The sequence below is a fragment of the Vicugna pacos genome, unplaced genomic scaffold (assembly GCF_048564905.1).
Source record: "Vicugna pacos unplaced genomic scaffold, VicPac4 scaffold_16, whole genome shotgun sequence".
NCBI lineage: Eukaryota > Metazoa > Chordata > Mammalia > Artiodactyla > Camelidae > Vicugna > Vicugna pacos.
Genome location: NW_027328737.1, coordinates 4,667,322 through 4,688,486, shown reverse-complemented (window position 1 = coordinate 4,688,486; position 21,165 = coordinate 4,667,322).

Here is a 21,165-nt window from a genome sequence, read left to right as displayed (position 1 = left end):
GCATTCCATGTTCTAAATTCTGGGTTCTATATTGTCTGTTCTCTATTCTATATTCTCTGTTCTACATTCTATATTCTTAATTCTATTTTCAGTATTCTTTATTCTATATTCTGTGTTCTATATTTTATGTTCTAAATTCTATATTCAGTATTCTGTTTTCTATATTCTAAATTCTCTGTTCTGCATTCCATGTTCTCAATTCTGGGTTTTGTATTCTGTTTCCCATATTCTATATTCTGTATTCTACATTCTATATTCTGTATTCTAAATTCTGCATTCCGTATTCTATATTCTTTATTCTGTGATCTACGTTGTATATTCTAAATTCTATATTCAGTATTCTGTATGCTATATTCTAAATTCTGTGTTCTACATTGTACATTCATATTCTATATTCAGTATTCGGTATTCTATATTCTAAATTCTGTGTTCTGCATTCCATATTCTAAACTCTGGGTTGTATATTCTCTATTTAATTTTGTATTATCTGTGTTCAACATTCGATATTCTAAATACTATATTCAGCATTCTGTGTTCTATATTCTAAATTCTGTGTTCTACTTTCTATATTATAAATTCTATTTTCAGTGTTATGTATTTTATATTCTAAATTCTGTGTTCTGCATTCCATGTTCTAAATTCTGGGTTCTGTATTCTGTTTTCCATATTCTATATTCTGTGTTCTACATTCTATATTCTGTATTCTATATTCTGCATTCCATATTGTACATTCCCTATTATGTGTTTTACATTCTATATTCAAAATTTTATATTCAGTATTCTGTATTCTATATTCTAAACTCAGTGTTGTGCATTTCATGTTCTAAATTCTCGTTTCTGTATTCTGTTTTCCATATTCTACATTCTGTGTTCTACATTCTGTATTCTGTATTCAATATTAGAGATTCCGTATTCTACATTCCATATTCTGTGTTCTATATTGTATTTTCTGAATTCAATATAAAGTATTCTGTATTTTATATTCCAAATTCTGTGTTCTATATTCCATGTTATAAATTCGGGTTTATATATTCTCTATTCTTTATTCTACATTTTGTGTTCATCATTCTATATTCTATATACTTTATTCTGCATTCCGTAGTCTATATTCTATATTCTGTGTTCTACATTCTATATTTTAAATTGTATATTCAGTATTCTGTATTCTATATACTATATTCTCTGTTCTGCATTCCATGTTCTAAATTCTGGGTTCTATATTCTCTATTCTATATTTTGTGCTCATTATTCTATATTCTATATTCTATATTTTGCATTCCATAGTCTATATTCTTTATTCTGTGTTCTTCATTCTATATTCTAAATTCTATATGCAGTAATCTGCATACTATATTCTAAATTCTGTGTTCTGCATTCCATGTTCTAAATTCTGGGTTCTATATTCTGTTTTCCATATTCTAAATTCTGTGTTCTAAATTCCGTATTCTGTGTTCTACATTCTATATTCTAAATTTTATATTCAGTATTCTGTAGTATATACTCTAAATTCTGTGTTCTGCATTCCATGTTCTAAATTTTGGGTTCTGTATTTTGTTTTCCATATTCTATATTTTGTGTTCTATATTCTATATTCTTTATTCTATATTCTACATTCCGTATCCTATATTCAAAATTCTGAGTTCTACATTCTATATTCTAATTTCGATACTCAGTATTCTGTACTCTTTATTCTAAATTCTGTGTTCTAAATTCCATGTTCTAAATTCTCTGTTCTATATTCTCTATTCTATATTCTCTATTCTGTGTTCTCAATTCTATATTCTAAATTCTATATTCAGTATTCTGTATATTATATTCCAAATTCTGTGTTCTGCATTCCATGTTCTGAATCCTGGGATCTATATTTGGTTTTCAATATTCTAAATTCTGTGTTCTACATTCTATATTCTGTATTCCATATTCTGCATTCCGTATTCTACATTCCATATACTGTGTTCTACATTCTATTTTCTAAATTCGATATTCAGTTTTCTGTATTGTATATTCTAATTTCTGTGTTCTACATTCCATGTTATAAATTCTGGGTTCTATATTCTGTATTCTTTATTCTTTATTATGTGTTCATCATTCTATATTCTAAATACAATATTCTGCATTCCGTAGTCTATATTCTAAATTCTGTGTTCTACATTCTATATTCTAAATTCTATATTCAGTAATCTGTATTCTATATTCTAAATTCTGTGTTCTACATTCCATGTTCCAAATTCTGGGTTCTGTATTCTGTTTCCCATATTCTATATTCTGTGTTCTACATTCTATATTCTGTATTCTATATTCTGCATTCCGTATTCTACATTCCATATTTTGTGTTCTACATTCTATATTCTAAATTTTATATTCAGTATTCTGTAGTATATACTCTAAATTCTGTGTTCTGCATTGCATGTTCTAAATTTTGGGTTCTGTATTCTGTTTTCCATATTCTTTATTTTGTGTTCTATTTTCTATATTCTTTTTTCTATATTCTACTTTCCGTATCCTATATACTTAATTCTGAGTTCTACATTCTATATTCTAAATTCAATACTCAGTATTCTGTATTCTATATTCTAAATTCTGTGTTCTAAATTCCATGTTCTAAATTCTCTGTTCTATATTCTCTATTCTATATTCTCTATTCTGTGTTTTAAATTCCATATTCTAAATTCTATATTCAGTATTCTGTTTTCTATATTCTAAATTCTGTGTTCAAAATTCTATATTCGAAATTCTTTATTCAGTATTCTGTTCTCTATATTCTAAATTCTGTGTTCTGCATTCCATGTTCTCAATTCTGGGTTTTGTATTTTGTTTTCCATATTCTATATTCTGTGCTCTAAATTCTATATTCTGTATTCTATATTCTGCTTTCCGTATTCTATATTCTTTATTCTGTTTTCTACATTGTATATTCTAAATTCTATATTCAGTATTTTGTATTCTGTATTCTAAATTCTGTGTTCTACATTGTATATTCAAATTCTATATTCAGTATTCGGTATTCTATATTCTAAGTTCTGTGTTCTACATTCTAAATTCTAAATTCTATATTCAGTAGTCTGTATTCTATATTCTAAATTCTGTGTTCTGCATTCCATGTTCTAAATCCTGGGTTCTATATACTGTTTTCCATATTCTAAATTCTGTGTTCTACATTCTATATTCTGTACTCAATATTCTGCATTCCGTATTCTATATTCTATACTCTGTGTTCTAGATTCTCTATTCTAAATTCTATATTCAGTGTTCTGTATTCTATATTCTAGATATTGTGTTCTGCATTCCATGTTCTAAATTCTGGGTTCTATATTCTATATTCTATATTCTGTGTTCTACATTGTATATTCTAAATTCTATACTCAGTATACCGTATTCTATATTCTATATTCTGGGTTCTGCATTCCATGTTCTAAAATCTATATTCAGTATTCTGTTTTCTATATTCTATATTCTGAGTTCTGCTTTCCATGTTCTAGATTATATATTCAGTATTCTGTATTCTATATTCTAATTGTTGTGTTCCGCATTCTACGTTCTAAATTCTATATTAAGTATTCTGTATTCTATATTGTAAATTCTGTGTTCCGCATTCTATGTTCTAAATTCTATATTCCGTATTCTGTATTCTAAATTCTGTGTTTGGCATTCCATGTTCAAAATTCTGGTTTCTACATTCTCTATTCTATAATCTATATTCTGTGTTCTACATTCTATATTCGAAATTCTATTTTCAGTATTCTGTATTTTATATTCCAAATTCTGTGTTCTGTATTCCATGTTCTAAATCCTGGGATCTATATTCTGTTTTTCATATTCTACATACTGTGTTCTTCATTCTATATTGTGTATTCTATATTTTGCATTCCGTATTCTTCATTCTATATTCTGTGTCCTACATTCTATAATCTAAATTCTATATTCAGTATTCTGTATTCTATATTCTAAATTCTGTGTTCTGCATTCCATGTTCTAAATTCAGGGTTCTATATACTATACTCTATATTCTATATTCTGTGTTCTAAATTCTATATTCTATATTCGATATTCAGTATTCTGTATTCTATATTGTATTTTCTGGGTTCTGCATTCCATGTTCTATAATCCATATTCGGTATTCTGTATTCTATATACTAAATAATGCATTCTGCTTTCCATGTTCTAAATTCTGGTTTCTATATATTCTATTCTATATCCTATACTTTGGGTTCATCATTCTATATTCTATATTCTATATTCTGCATTCCGTAACCTATATTCTATATTCTGTGTCCTACATTCTATATTCTAACTTCTATATTCAGTATTCTGTATTCTATATTCTATATTCTATGTTCTGCATTCCATGTTCTAAATTCTCGGTTCTATTTTTTCTATTCTGTGTTCTAAATTCTATATTCTAAATTCTCTATTCAGTATTCTGTTTTCTATATTCTTAATTCTGTGTTCAACATTCTATATTCGAAATTCTATATTCAGTATTCAGTGCTCTATAATCTATATTTTGTGTTCTACATACTTTATTCTGTATCCTATATTCAGCTTTCCGTATTCTCTATCCTATATTCTGTTTTCTACATTGTATATTCTAAATTCTATATTCAGTATTCTGTATTCTATATTCTAAACTCTGTGTTCTACATTGTATATTCATTTTCTATATTCAGTATTCGGTATTCTATATTCTAAATTCTGTGTTCTATATTCTAAATTCTAAATTCTATGTTCAGTAGTCTGTTTCCTATATTCTAAATTCTGTGTTCTGCATTCCATGTTCTAAATCCTGGGTTCTATATTCTGTTTTCCATATTCTAAATTTTGTGTTCTACATTCTATATTCTGTACTCAATATTCTGCATTCACTATTCTATATTCTATACTCTGTGTTTTTCATTCTATATTCTAAATTCTATATTCAGTATTCTGTATTCTATTTTATAAAAAATGTGTTCTGCATTCCATGTTCTAAATTCTGGGTTCTATATTCTATACTCTATATTATATATTCTGTGTTCTACTTTGTATATTCTAAATACTATATTCAGTATTCCGTATTCTATATTCTAAATTCTGGGTTCTGCATTCCATGTTCTAAATTATATATTCAGTATTCTATAGTCTATATTCTAATTGCTGGGTTCCGCATTCAAAGTTCTAAATTCTATATTAAGTATTCTGTATTCTATACTGTAGTTTCTGTGTTCCGCATCCTATGTTCTAAATTCTATATTCAGTATTCTGTATTCTGTATTCTAAATTCTGTGTTCGGCATTCCATGTTCAAAATTCTGGGTTCTACATTCTCTATTCTATAATCTATATTCTGTGATCTACATTCTATATTCTAAATTCTATATTCAGTATTCTGTATTTTATATTCCAAATTCTGTGTTCTGCATTCCATGTTCTACATCCTGGGATCTATATTCTGTTTTCAATATTCTAAATTCTGTCTTCTATATTCTATATTCTGTATTCCATATTCTGCATTCCGTATTCTACATTCCATATACTGTGTTATACATTCTATATTCTAAATTCGATATTCAGTATTCTGTATTCTATATTCCAAAATCCTGTGTTCTACATTCCATGTTATAAATTCTGGGTTCTATATTCTATATTCTTTATTCTATATTTTGTATTCATCATTCTATATTCTATATACAATATTCTGCATTCAGTAGTCTATTTTCTAAATTATGTGTTCTACATTCTATATTCTAAATTCTATATTCAGTAATCTGGATTCTATATTTTAAATTCTGTGTTCTGCATTCCATGTTCTAAATTCTGGGTTCTATATACTATACTCTATATTCTTTATTCTGTGTTCTAAATTCTATATTCTATATTCTATATTCAGTATTCCATATTCTATATTGTATTTTCTGGGTTCTGCATTCCATGTTCTATAATCCATATTCGGTATTCTGTATTCTATATACTAAATACTGAATTCTGCTTTCCATTTTCTAAATTCTGGGTTCTATAATTTCTATTCAATATTCTATACTTTGGGTTCAACATTCTATATTCTATATTCTATATTCTGCTTTCCGTAGTCTATATTCTAAATTCTGTGTCCTAAATTCTATATTCTAAATACTATATTAAGTATTCTGTATACTATATTGTAAATTATGTGTTCCGCATTCTATGTTCTAAATTCTATATTCAGTATTCTGTATTCTATATTCTAAATACTGTGTTCTACATTGTATATTCATATTCTATATTTAGTATTCGGTATTCTATATTCTAAATTCTGGGTTCTAAATTCCATGTTATAAATACTGGGTACTATTTTTTCTATTCTATATTCTATATTTTGTGTTCATCATTCTATATTCTATATGGTATATTCTGCATTCCGTAGACTATATTCTACATTCTGTGTTGAACATTCTATATTCTAAAATCTATATTCAGTATTCTGTATTCTATATTCTATATTCTGTGTTCTGCATTCCATGTTCTAAATTCTGGGTTCTATATTGTCTATTCTCTATTCTAAATTCTGTGTTCTACATTCTATATTCTTAATTCTATATTCAGTATTCTTTATTCTATATTCTATATTCTGTGTTTTATATTTTATGTTCTAAATTCTATATTCAGTATTCTGTTTTCTATATTCTAAATTCTCTGTTCTGCATTCCATGTTCTCAATTCTGGGTTTTGTATTCTGTTTCCCATATTCTATATTCTGTATTCTACATTCTATATTCTGTATACTAAATTCTGCATTCCGTATTCTATATTCTATATTCTGTGTTCTACGTTGTATAATCAAAATTGTATATTCAGTATTCTGTATTCTATATTCTAAATTCTGTGTTCTACATTGTATATTCATATTCTATATTCAGTATTCGGTATTCTATATTCTAAATTCTGTGTTCTGCATTCCATATTCTAAACTCTGGGTTGTATATTCTCTATTCAATTTTGTATTATCTGTGTTCAACATTCGATATTCTAAATACTATATTCAGCATTCTGTGTTCTATATTCTAAATTCTGTGTTCTACATTCTATATTATAAATTCTCTTTTCAGTTTTATGTATTTTATATTCTAAATTCTGTGTTCTGCATTCCATGTTCTAAATTCTGGGTTCTGTATTCTGTTTTCCATATTCTACATTCTGTGTTCTACATTCCATATTCTGTATTCTATATTCTGCATTCCGTATTGTACATTCCCTATTATGTGTTTTACATTCTATATTCAAAATTTTATATTCAGTATTCTGTATTCTATATTCTAAACTCTGTGTTGTGCATTCCATGTTCTAAATTCTCGTTTCTGTATTCTGTTTTCCATATTCTACATTCTGTGTTCTACATTCTATATTCTGTATGCAATATTAGAGATTCCGTATCCTACATTCCATATTCTGTGTTCTATATTGTATTTTCTGAATTCAATATAAAATATTCTGTATTTTATATTCCAAATTCTGTGTTCTACATTCCATGTTATAAATTCGGGTTTATATATTCTCTATTCTTTATTCTACATTTTGTGTTCATCATTCTATATTCTATATACTTTATTCTGCATTCCGTAGTCTATATTCTATATTCTGTGTTCTTCATTCTATATTTTAAATTGTATATTCAGTATTCTGTATTCAATATACTATATTCTGTGTTCTGCATTCCATGTTCTAAATTCTGGGTTCTATATTCTATATTCTATATTTTGTGCTCATTATTCTATATTCTATATTCTATATTCTGCATTCCATAGTCTATATTCTTTATTTTGTGTTCTTCATTCTATATTCTAAATTCTATATGCAGTAATCTGTATACTATATTCTAAATTCTGTGTTCTGCATTCCATGTTCTAAATTCTGGGTTCTATATACTCTATTATATATTTTGGGCTCATTATTCTATATTCTATATTCTATATTCGGCATTCCGTAGTCTATATTCTATATTCTGTGTTCTTCATTCTATATTCTAAATTCTTTATTCAGTTATCTGTATTCTATATACTAAATTCTGTGTTCTGCATTCCATGTTCTAAATTCTGGGTTCTATATTCTGTTTTCCATATTCTGAATTCTGTGTTCTATATTCTATATTCTTTTTTCAATATTCTGCATTCCGTATTCTACATTCCGTATTCTGTGTTCTACATTCTATATTCTAAATTTTATATTCAGTATTCTGTATTATATACTCTAAATTCTGTGTTCTGCATTCCATGTTCTAAATTTTGGGTTCTGTATTCTGTTTTCCATATTCTATATTTTGTGTTCTATATTCTATGTTCTTTATACAATATTCTACATTCCGTATCCTATATTCAAAATTCTGAGTTCTACATTCTATATTATAATTTCGATACTCAGTATTCTGAATTCTATATTCTAAATTCTGTGTTCTAAATTCCATGTTCTAAATTCTCTGTTCTATATTCTCTATTCTATATTCTCTATTCTGTGTTCTCAATTCTATATTCTAAATTCTATATTCAGTATTCTGTTTTCTATAATCAAAATTCTGTGTTCAACTTTCTATATTCGAAATTCTATATTCAGTATTCTGTTCCTATATTTTAAATTCTGTCTTCAGCATTCCATTTTCTAATTCTGGGTTTTGTATTCTGTTTTCCATATTCTATATTCTGTGTCCTACATTCTATATTCTGTATTCTATATTCTGCTTTCCGTACTCTCTATTCTTTATTCTGTTTTCTACATTGTATATTCTAAATTCTATATTCAGTATTCTGTATTCTATATTCTAAATTCTGTGTTCTACATTGTATATTCATATTCTATATTCAGTATTCGGTATTCTATATTCTAAATTTTGTGTTCTACATTCTAAATTCTAAATTCTATATTCAGTAGTCTGTATTCTATATTCTAAATTCTGTGTTCTGCATTCCTTGTTCTAAATCCTGGGTTCTATATTCTGTTTTCCATATTCTATATTCTGTGTTCTACATTCTATATTATGTACTCAATATTCTGCATTCCGTATTCTATATTTTATACTCTGTGTTCTACATTATATATTCTAAATTGTATATTCAGTATTCAGTATTCTATATTCTTAATATTTTGTTCTGCATTCCATGTTCTAAATTCTGGGTTCTATATTCTATAAACTATATTCTATATTCTGTGTTCTATATTGTATATTCTAAATTCTATATTCAGTATTCCGTATTCTATATTCTATATTCTGTGTTCTGCACTCCAAGTTCTCAAATCTATATTCAGTAATCTGTATTCTATATTCTATATTCTGAGTTCTGCTTTCCATGTTCTAAATTCTATATTCAGTATTCTGTATTCTATATTCTAAATTCTGTGTTCGGTATTCCATGTTCAAAATTCTGGGTTCTACATTCTCTATTCTATAATCTATATTCTGTGTTCTACATTCTATATTCTAAGTTCTATATTCAGTATTCTGTATTTTATATTCCAAATTCTGTGTTCTTCATTCCATGTTCTAAATCCTGGGATCATATTCTGTTTTCAATATTCTACATTCTGTGTTCTAGATACTATATTGTGTATTCTATGTTTTGCATTCCGTATTCTATATTCTATATTCTGTGTTGTGCATTCCATGTTCTAAATACTCGGTTCTATATTCTCTATTCTATATTCTCTATTCTGAATTCTATATTCTACATTCTAAATTCTATATTCAGAATTCTGTATTCTATATTCTAAATTCTGTGTTCAACATTCTATATTGTAAATTGTATATTCAGTATTCTGTATTCTATATTCTATATTCTTTGTTCTGCATTCCATGTTCTAAATTCTGGGTTCTATATTCTATACACTATATTCTATATTCTGTGTTCAACATTCTATATTGTAAATTCTATATTCAGTATTCCATATTCTATATTGTATATTCTGGGTTCTGCATTCCATGTTCTATTATCCATATTCGGTATTCTGTATTCTATATACTAAATACTGAATTCTGCTTTCCATTTTCTAAATTCTGGGTTCTATAATTTCTATTCTATATTCTATAATTTGGGTTCAACATTCTATATTCTATATTCTATATTCTGCATTCCGTAGTCTATATTCTACATTCTGTGTCCTAAATTCTATATTCTAAATACTATATTAAGTATTCTGTATAATATATTATAAATTATGTGTTCCGCATTCTATGTTCTAAATTCTATATTCAGTATTCTGTATTCTATATTCTAAATACTGTTTTCTACATTGTATATTCATATTCTATATTTAGTATTCGGTATTCTATATTCTAAATTCTGTGTTCTAAATTCCATGTTATAAATACTGGGTTCTATTTTTTCTATTCTATATTCTATATATTGTGTTCAGCATTCTATATTCTATATAGTATATTCTGCATTCCGTAGACTATATTCTACATTCTGTGTTGTACATTCTATATTCAAAAATCTATATTCAGTATTCTGTATTCTATATTCTATATTCTGTGTTCTGCATTCCATGTTCTAAATTCTGGGTTCTATATTGTCTGTTCTCTATTCTATATTCTCTGTTCTACATTCTATATTCTTAATTCTATTTTCAGTATTCTTTATTCTATATTCTGTGTTCTATATTTTATGTTCTAAATTCTATATTCAGTATTCTGTTTTCTATATTCTAAATTCTCTGTTCTGCATTCCATGTTCTCAATTCTGGGTTTTGTATTCTGTTTCCCATATTCTATATTCTGTATTCTACATTCTATATTCTGTATTCTAAATTCTGCATTCCGTATTCTATATTCTTTATTCTGTGATCTACGTTGTATATTCTAAATTCTATATTCAGTATTCTGTATGCTATATTCTAAATTCTGTGTTCTACATTGTACATTCATATTCTATATTCAGTATTCGGTATTCTATATTCTAAATTCTGTGTTCTGCATTCCATATTCTAAACTCTGGGTTGTATATTCTCTATTTAATTTTGTATTATCTGTGTTCAACATTCGATATTCTAAATACTATATTCAGCATTCTGTGTTCTATATTCTAAATTCTGTGTTCTACTTTCTATATTATAAATTCTATTTTCAGTGTTATGTATTTTATATTCTAAATTCTGTGTTCTGCATTCCATGTTCTAAATTCTGGGTTCTGTATTCTGTTTTTCATATTCTATATTCTGTGTTCTACATTCTATATTCTGTATTCTATATTCTGCATTCCATATTGTACATTCCCTATTATGTGTTTTACATTCTATATTCAAAATTTTATATTCAGTATTCTGTATTCTATATTCTAAACTCAGTGTTGTGCATTTCATGTTCTAAATTCTCGTTTCTGTATTCTGTTTTCCATATTCTACATTCTGTGTTCTACATTCTGTATTCTGTATTCAATATTAGAGATTCCGTATTCTACATTCCATATTCTGTGTTCTATATTGTATTTTCTGAATTCAATATAAAGTATTCTGTATTTTATATTCCAAATTCTGTGTTCTATATTCCATGTTATAAATTCGGGTTTATATATTCTCTATTCTTTATTCTACATTTTGTGTTCATCATTCTATATTCTATATACTTTATTCTGCATTCCGTAGTCTATATTCTATATTCTGTGTTCTACATTCTATATTTTAAATTGTATATTCAGTATTCTGTATTCTATATACTATATTCTCTGTTCTGCATTCCATGTTCTAAATTCTGGGTTCTATATTCTCTATTCTATATTTTGTGCTCATTATTCTATATTCTATGTTCTATATTCTGCATTCCATAGTCTATATTCTTTATTCTGTGTTCTTCATTCTATATTCTAAATTCTATATGCAGTAATCTGCATACTATATTCTAAATTCTGTGTTCTGCATTCCATGTTCTAAATTCTGGGTTCTATATTCTGTTTTCCATATTCTAAATTCTGTGTTCTAAATTCCGTATTCTGTGTTCTACATTCTATATTCTAAATTTTATATTCAGTATTCTGTAGTATATACTCTAAATTCTGTGTTCTGCATTCCATGTTCTAAATTTTGGGTTCTGTATTTTGTTTTCCATATTCTATATTTTGTGTTCTATATTCTATATTCTTTATTCTATATTCTACATTCCGTATCCTATATTCAAAATTCTGAGTTCTACATTCTATATTCTAATTTCGATACTCAGTATTCTGTACTCTTTATTTTAAATTCTGTGTTCTAAATTCCATGTCCTAAATTCTCTGTTCTATATTCTCTATTCTATATTCTCTATTCTGTGTTCTCAATTCTATATTCTAAATTCTATATTCAGTATTCTGTATATTATATTCCAAATTCTGTGTTCTGCATTCCATGTTCTGAATCCTGGGATCTATATTTGGTTTTCAATATTCTAAATTCTGTGTTCTACATTCTATATTCTGTATTCCATATTCTGCATTCCGTATTCTACATTCCATATACTGTGTTCTACATTCTATTTTCTAAATTCGATATTCAGTTTTCTGTATTTTATATTCTAATTTCTGTGTTCTACATTCCATGTTATAAATTCTGGGTTCTATATTCTGTATTCTTTATTCTTTATTATGTTTTCATCATTCTATATTCTAAATACAATATTCTGCATTCCGTAGTCTATATTCTAAATTCTGTGTTCTACATTCTATATTCTAAATTCTATATTCAGTAATCTGTATTCTATATTCTAAATTCTGTGTTCTACATTCCATGTTCCAAATTCTGGGTTCTGTATTCTGTTTCCCATATTCTATATTCTGTGTTCTACATTCTATATTCTGTATTCTATATTCTGCATTCCGTATTCTACATTCCATATTTTGTGTTCTACATTCTATATTCTAAATTTTATATTCAGTATTCTGTAGTATATACTCTAAATTCTGTGTTCTGCATTGCATGTTCTAAATTTTGGGTTCTGTATTCTGTTTTCCATATTCTATATTTTGTGTTCTATTTTCTATAATCTTTATTCTATATTCTACTTTCCGTATCCTATATACTTAATTCTGAGTTCTACATTCTATATTCTAAATTCAATACTCAGTATTCTGTATTCTAAATTCTAAATTCTGTGTTCTAAATTCCATGTTCTAAATTCTCTGGTATATATTCTCTATTCTATATTCTCTATTCTGTGTTTTAAATTCCATATTCTAAATTCTATATTCAGTATTCTGTTTTCTATATTCTAAATTCTGTGTTCAAAATTCTATATTCGAAATTCTATATTCAGTATTCTGTTCTCTATATTCTAAATTCTGTGTTCTGCATTCCATGTTCTCAATTCTGTGTTTTGTATTCTGTTTTCCATATTCTATATTCTGTGCTCTAAATTCTATATTCTGTATTCTATATTCTGCTTTCCGTATTCTATATTCTTTATTCTGTTTTCTACATTGTATATTCTAAATTCTATATTCAGTATTTTGTATTCTGTATTCTAAATTCTGTGTTCTACATTGTATATTCAAATTCTATATTCAGTATTCGGTATTCTATATTCTAAGTTCTGTGTTCTACATTCTAAATTCTAAATTCTATATTCAGTAGTCTGTATTCTATACTCTAAATTCTGTGTTCTGCTTTCCATGTTCTAAATCCTGGGTTCTATATACTGTTTTCCATATTCTAAATTCTGTGTTCTACATTCTATATTCTGTACTCAATATTTTGCATTCCGTATTCTATATTCTATACTCTGTGTTCTAGATTCTATATTCTAAATTCTATATTCAGTGTTCTGTATTCTATATTCTAAATATTTTGTTCTGCATTCCATGTTCTAAATTCTGGGTTCTATATTCTATATTCTATATTCTGTGTTCTACATTGTATATTCTAAATTCTATACTCAGTATACCGTATTCTATATTCTATATTCTGGGTTCTGCATTCCATGTTCTAAAATCTATATTCAGTATTCTGTTTTCTATATTCTATATTCTGAGTTCTGCTTTCCATGTTCTAGATTATATATTCAGTATTCTGTATCCTATATTCTAATTGTTGTGTTCCGCATTCTACGTTCTAAATTCTATATTAAGTATTCTGTATTCTATATTGTAAATTCTGTGTTCCGCATTCTATGTTCTAAATTCTATATTCCGTATTCTGTATTCTAAATTCTGTGTTTGGCATTCCATGTTCAAAATTCTGGGTTCTACATTCTCTATTCTATAATCTATATTCTGTGTTCTACATTCTATATTCGAAATTCTATGTTCAGTATTCTGTATTTTATATTCCAAATTCTGTGTTCTGCATTCCATGTTCTAAATCCTGGGATCTATATTCTGTTTTTCATATTCTACATACTGTGTTCTTCATTCTATATTGTGTATTCTATATTTTGCATTCCGTATTCTACATTCTATATTCTGTGTCCTACATTCTATAATCTAAATTCTATATTCAGTATTCTGTATTCTATATTCTAAATTCTGTGTTCTGCATTCCATGTTCTAAATTCCGGGTTCTATATACTATACTCTATATTCTATATTCTGTGTTCTAAATTCTATATTCTATATTCGATATTCAGTATTCTGTATTCTATATTGTATTTTCTGGGTTCTGCATTCCATGTTCTATAATCCATATTCGGTATTCTGTATTCTATATACTAAATAATGCATTCTGATTTCCATGTTCTAAATTCTGGGTTCTATATATTCTATTCTATATTCTATACTTTGGGTTCATCATTCTATATTCTATATTCTATATTCTGCATTCCGTAGCCTATATTCTATATTCTGTGTCCTACATTCTGTATTCTAAATTCTATATTCAGTATTCTGTATTCTATATTCTATATTCTATGTTCTGCATTCCATGTTCTAAATTCTCGGTTCTATTTTCTCTATTCTGTGTTCTAAATTCTATATTCTAAATTCTCTATTCAGTATTCTGTTTTCTATATTCTTAATTCTGTGTTCAACATTCTATATTCGAAATTCTATATTCAGTATTCAGTGCTCTATAATCTATATTTTGTGTTCTACATTCTATATTCTGTATCCTATATTCAGCTTTCCGTATTCTCTATCCTATATTCTGTTTTCTACATTGTATATTCTAAATTCTATATTCAGTACTCTGTATTCTATATTCTAAACTCTGTGTTCTACATTGTATATTCATATTCTATATTCAGTATTCGGTATTCTATATTCTAAATTCTGTGTTCTATATTCTAAATTCTAAATTCTATGTTCAGTAGTCTGTTTCCTATATTCTAAATTCTGTGTTCTGCATTCCATGTTCTAAATCCTGGGTTCTATATTCTGTTTTCCATATTCTAAATTTTGTGTTCTACATTCTATATTCTGTACTCAATATTCTGCATTCACTATTCTATATTCTATACTCTGTGTTTTTCATTCTATATTCTAAATTCTATATTCAGTATTCTGTATTCTATTTTATAAAAAATGTGTTCTGCATTCCATGTTCTAAATTCTGGGTTCTATATTCTATACTCTATATTATATATTCTGTGTTCTACTTTGTATATTCTAAATACTATATTCAGTATTCCGTATTCTATATTCTAAATTCTGGGTTCTGCATTCCATGTTCGAAATTATATATTCAGTATTCTATAGTCTATATTCTAATTGCTGGGTTCCGCATTCTAAGTTCTTAATTCTATATTAAGTATTCTGTATTCTATACTGTATTTTCTGTGTTCCGCATCCTATGTTCTAAATTCTATATTCAGTATTCTGTATTCTAAATTCTGTGTTCGGCATTCCATGTTCAAAATTCTGGGTTCTTCATTCTCTATTCTATAATCTATATTCTGTGTTCTACATTCTATATTCTAAATTCTATATTCAGTATTCTGTATTTTATATTTCAAATTCTGTGTTCTGCATTCCATGTTCTACATCCTGGGATCTATATTCTGTTTTCATTATTCTCAATTCTGTCTTCTATATTCTATATTCTGTATTCCATATTCTGCATTCCGTATTCTACATACCATATACTGTGTTATACATTCTATATTCTAAATTCGATATTCAGTATTCTGTATTCTATATTCCAAAATCCTGTGTTCTACATTCCATGTTATAAATTCTGGGTTCTATATTCTGTATTCTTTATTCTACATTTTGTGTTCATCATTCTATATTCTATATACAATATTCTGCATTCAGTAGTCTATATTCTAAATTCTGTGTTCTACATTCTATTTTCTAAATTCTATATTCAGTAATCTGGATTCTATATTCTTAATTCTGTGTTCTGCATTCCATGTTCTAAATTCTGGGTTCTGTATTCTGTTTCCCATATTCTATATTCTGTGTTCTACATTGTATATTCTGTATTCTATATTCTGCATTCCGTAATCTACATTCCATATTCTGTGTTATACTTTCAATATTCAAAATTTTATATTCAGTATTCTTTATTCTATATACTAAACTCTATGTTGTGCATTCCATGTTCTAAATTCTGGGTTCTATATACTATACTCTATATTCTATATTCTGTGTTCTACATTCTATATTCTAAATTCTATATTCTGTATTCTGTATTCTATATTCTAAATTCTGTCTTCTGCATTCCATGTTCTAAATTCTGGGTTCTATATTCTGTAATCTATATTCTATATACTGAGTTCTACATTCTATATTCTAAATTCAATACTCAGTATTCTGTATTCTATATTCTAAATTCTGTGTTCTAAATTCCATGTTCTAAATTCTCTGTTCTATATTCTCTATTCTATATTCTCTATTCTGTGTTTTAAATTCCATATTCTAAATTCTATATTCAGTATTCTGTTTTCTATATTCTATATTCTGTGTTCAACATTCTGTATTCGAAATTCTATATTCAGTATTCTGTTCTCTATATTCTAAATTCTGTGTTCTGCATTCCATGTTGTCAATTCTGGATTTTGTATTCTGTTTTCAATATTCTATATTCTGTGTTCTGCATTCTATATTCTGTATTCTATATTCTGCTTTCCGTATTCTCTATTCTATATTCTGTTTTCTACATTGTATATTCTAAATTCTATATTCAGTATTCTGTATTCTATATTCTAAGTTCTGTGTTCTATATTGTATATTCATATTCTATATTCAGTATTCGGTATTCTATATTCTATATTCTGTGTTCTGCATTCCATGTTCTAAATTCTGGGTTCTATATTTTCTATTCTGTATTCTATATTCTGTGTTCTGTATTTTATATTCTAAATTATGTATTCAGTATCCTGTTTTCTATATTCTAAATTCTCTCTTCTGCATTCCATGTTCTCAATTCTGGGTTTTGTATTCTGTTTTCCATATTCTATATTCTGTATTCTACATTCTATATTCTGTATTCTAATTTCTGCATTCCGCATTCTATATTCTATATTCTGTGTTCTACGTTGTATATTCTAAATTCTATATTCAGTATTCGGTATTCTATGTTCTAAATTCTGTGTTCTGCATTCCATATTCTAAATTCTGTGTTGTATATTCTCTTTTCAATTTTGTATAATCTGTGTTCAACATTCGATATTCTAAATACTATATTCAGCATTCTGTATTCTATATTCTATATTCTGTGTTCTACATTCTATATTTTAAATTCTATTTTCAGTTGTACGTATTCTATATTCTAAATTCTGTGTTCTGCATTCCATGTTCTAAATTCTGGGTTCTGTATTCTGTTTTCCATATTCTATATTCCGTATTCTACATTCCATATTCTGTGTTCTACATTCTATATTCAAAATTTTATATTCAGTAATCTGTATTCTATATTCTAAACTCTGTGTTGTGCATTCCATTATCTAAATTCTCGTTTCTGTATTCTGTATTCCATATTCTACATTCTGTGTTCTATATTCTATATTCTGAATTCTATATTTTGCATTCCGTATTCTACATTCTATATTCTGTGTCCTACATTCTATAATCTAGATTCTATATTCAGTATTCTGTATTCTATATTCTAAATTCTGTGTTCTGCATTCCATATTCTAAATTCTGGGTTCTATATTCTATACTCTATATTCTATATTCTGTGTTCTAAATTCTATATTCTAAATTCTATATTCAGAATTCCGTATTCTATATTGTATATTCTGGGTTCTGCATTCCATGTTCTATAATCCATATTCTGTATTCTGTATTCTATATACTAAATTCTGAATTCTGCTTTCCATGTTCTAAATTCGGGTTTCTATATTTTCTATTCTATATTCTATATTCTGTGTTCATCTTTCTATATTCTTTATTCTATACTCTGCATTCCGAAGTGTATATTCTATATTCTGTGTCCTATATTCTATATTCTGTATTCAATATTCTGCATTCCGTATCTATCATTCCATATTCTGTGTTCTAAATTCTATATTCTAAATTCAATATTCAGTACTCTGTATCCTATATTCTAAATTGTGTGTTCTTCATTCAATGTTCTTAATTCTGGGTTCTATATATTCTATTCTATATTCTAAACTTTTGGTTCATCATTCTATATTCTATATTCTATATTCTGCATTCCGTAGACTATATTCTATATTCTGTGTTCTACATTCAATATTCTATATTCTTTATTCAGTAGTCTGTATTCTATATTCTAAATTCTGTGTTCTGCATTCCATGTTCTAAATTCTGGGTTCTATATTCTCTATTCTATGTTCTATTTACAGTGTTCTACATTCTATATTCTAAATTTTTATTCAGTATTCTGTTTTCTATATTCTATATTCTGTGTTCTGCATTCCGTGTTCTAAATTTTGGTTTCTGTATTCTGTTTTCCATATTCTGTTATTTGTGTTATATATTCTATATTCTTTATTCTATATTCTACATTCTGAATCCTATAATCTATATTCTGATTTCTATATTCTATATTCTATTTTCGCTAGTCAGTATTGCGTATCCTATAATATAAATTCTGTGTTCTAATTTCCATGATCTAAATTCTGGGTTCTATATTCTCTATTCTATTTTCTATATTCTCTGTTCAACATTCGATATTCTAAATACTATATTCAGCATTGTGTGTTCTATAGCATAAATTCTGTGTTCTACATTCTATATTCTAAATTCTATTTTCAGTTCTATGTATTCTATATTCTAAATTCAGTGTTCTGCATTCCATGTTGTAAATTCTGGGTTCTGTATTCTGTTTTCCATATTCTTTATTCTGTGTTCTATATTCTATATTCTGTATTCTATATCCTGAATTCCATATTCTACATTCCCTATTCTGTGTTCTACATTCTATATTCAAAATTTTATATTCATTATTCTGAATTCTATATTCTAAACTCTGTGTTGTGCATTCCATGTTCTAAATTCTCGTTTCTGTAATCTGTTTTCCATATTCTACATTCTGTGTTCTACATTCTATATTCTGTATTCAATGTTAGACATTCCGTATTCTGCATTCAATATTCTGTGTTCTATATTGTATTTTCTAAATTCAATATTTATCATTCTGTATTTTATATTCCAAATTCTGTGTTCTAATTTCCATGTTATAAATTCTGGGTTCTATATTCTCTATTCTTTATTCTATATTTTGTGTTCATCATTCTATATTCTATATACTATATTCTGCATTCCGTATTCTATATTCTATATTCTGTGTTCTACATTCTATATTTTAAATTGTATATTCAGTATTCTGTTTTCTATATTCTATATTCTGCATTCCATGTTCTAAATTCTGGGTTCTATATTCTCTTTTCTATATTTTGTGCTCATTATTCTATATTCTATATTCTATATTCTGCATTCCGTAGTCTATATTCTATATTCTGTGTTCTTCATTCTATATTCTAAATTGTATATTCAGTATTCTGTATTCTATATTCTAAATTCTGTGTTCTGCATTGCATGTTCTAAATTCTGGTTTCTATATTATGTTTTCCATATTCTAAATTCTGTGTTCTACATTCTATATTCTGTTTTCAATATTCTGCATTCCGTATTCTACATTCCGTATTCTGTGTTCTACATTCTATATTCTAAATTTTATATTCAGTATTCTGTAGTATATAGTCTAAATTCTGTGTTCTGCATTCCATGTTCTAAATTTTGGATTCTGTATTCTGTTTTCCATATTCTATATTTTGTGTTCTATATTCTATATTCTTTATTCTTTATTCTACTTTCCGTATCCTATATTCTAAATTCTGAGTTTTACATTCTATATTCTAATTTCGATACTGAGTATTCTGTATTCTATATTCTAAATTCTGTGTTCTAAATTCCATGTTCTAAATTCTCTCTTCTATATTCTCTATTCTATGTTATCTATTCTGTGTTCTCAATTCTTTATTCTAAATTCTATATTCAGTATTCTGTTTTCTATATTCTAAATTCTGTGTTCAACATTCTATATTCGAAATTCTATATTCAGTATTCTGTTCTCTATATTCTAAATTCTGTCTTCTGCATTCCATATTCTCAATTCTGGGTTTTGTATTCTGTTTTCCATATTCTATATTCTGTGTCCTAAATTCTATATTCTGTATTCTATATTCTGCTTTTCGTATTCTATATTCTTTATTCTGTATTCTACATTGTATATTCTAAATTCTATATTCAGTATTCTGTATTCTATATTCTAAATTCTGTGTTCTACATTGTATATTCATATTCTATATTCAGTATTCGGTATTCTATATTCTAAATTTTGTGTTCTACATTCTAAATTCTAAATTCTATATTCAGTAGTCTCTATTCTATATTCTAAATTCTGTGTTCTGCATTCCTTGTTCTAAATCCTGGGTTCTATATTCTGTTTTCCATATTCTATATTCTGTGTTCTACATTCTATATTATGTACTCAGTATTCTGCATTCCGTATTCTATATTTTATACTCTGAGTTCTACATTATATATTCTAAATTGTATATTCAGTATTCTGTATTCTATATTCTTAATATTGTGTTCTGCATTCCATGTTCTAAATTCTGGGTTCTATATTCTATATTCTATATTCTATATTCTGTGTTCTATATTGTATATTCTAAATTATATATTCAGTATTCCGTATTCTATATTCTATATACTGTGTTCTGCATTCCATGATCTCAAATCTATATTCAGTATTCTGTATTCTATATTCTAAATTCTGAGTTCTGCTTTCCATGTTATAAATACTATATTCAGTATTCTGTATTCTATATTCTAAATTCTGTGTTCGGCAT